Source organism: Perkinsus marinus (genome assembly GCF_000006405.1).
Source record: "Perkinsus marinus ATCC 50983 genomic scaffold scf_1104296969888, whole genome shotgun sequence".
Taxonomy (NCBI): domain Eukaryota; phylum Perkinsozoa; order Perkinsida; family Perkinsidae; genus Perkinsus; species Perkinsus marinus.
In genome coordinates, this window is record NW_003202623.1 from 1 (window position 1) to 1,155 (window position 1,155).

General features: G+C 48.7%; 1 non-coding gene across 1 annotated transcript; it reads left to right on the forward strand.

Moving 5' to 3' along the window:
* Window positions 1–878: 878 nt before the first annotated feature.
* Window positions 879–951, forward strand: Pmar_PMAR013455. The gene has a single exon. It is a non-coding gene; the product is annotated as a tRNA-Glu (tRNA).
* Window positions 952–1,155: the final 204 nt, after the last annotated feature.

Below are 1,155 nucleotides of genomic sequence, written 5' to 3' on the forward strand. Positions count from 1 at the left end.
CAGCGGGAAGACCTGATATTTACCTTGAGCCAGATGGCTACGGTGGTATGTATAAATGAAATGTTGGTCGTGTTGGTGCATAAAACTCCCTGCCGCGCCACTTGATTCCGAATCCTAACCTGTGCTTCGTATGATCATGGTGTGTACCCGCTGGGTAGCGATTTCCATTACTAGGAGCCTCTCATCCGCTGAAGGGATAGAAAGTGCTTAGAATACTGAGCAGCATAAAGGCAATCCGTACTTGTAACGAGAGAATCCTCGTTCCAAGTGCGGATCAGTGATTCTCACGCGCATTCGATTCCCCCTCGCCGCATTTCTCCCCATCCTTCCTCATTGATGACTCGCTTGAACTGTGGATATCCACACTCCGACCTGTGCGTCCTCTGTTTCATCCAACTCGTCGCAATACTCGTTAGTGACGTTCACTGCGCAGGCTCTCAGTCTGAGCTTTCCGCACCTTGAACTCTCCCAAATGTTCGTCACCACATGAATCAGTCCAATGCTGTAGCCAGTTTAAAGGCATCACCCCTTATACATCTCATTTGAGGTTATTTCCGAAACTGATGGTATTCTCATACAAACAATTCGTGGTGATTGGTGACACAGGATAACCGTGAATAGAAAAGGTTATTGGTTAACTTTTCTTCATCACTTCCGGGATGGAGTCACCGTTATCTTGTCCTCAATTCATTTCATCTGACGTAAGGGATTGAGGGAATAGCAACAAGTCAAGCGGGTCAAAATGAGTTTTTGGGTGACACACGGGTTGCCCAATTGCACGGCAATCAGTCAGTCCTGCTGAATTTTAGCAAGCGACGATTATTCGATTCAATGGAGCTTGGGAGGATCGAACCCACGGTCTGCTGGAGTGCGGAAATTCTGATGTAGTCTAGCTGGTTAGGATTCGTGACATTCACCCACGTGACCGGAGTTCAAGTCCCCGCATCGGAATTTACTTGTAATGATTGAATCTATGGGGTTTTCGGGTTTCGGGTTTCGGGTTTCGGGTTTCGGGTTTCGGGTTTCGGGTTTCGGGTTTCGGGTTTCGGGTTTCGGGTTTCGGGTTTCGGGTTTCGGGTTTCGGGTTTCGGGTTTCGGGGTTTCGGGTTTCGGGTTTCGGGTTTCGGGTTTCGGGTTTCGGGTTTCGGGTTTCGG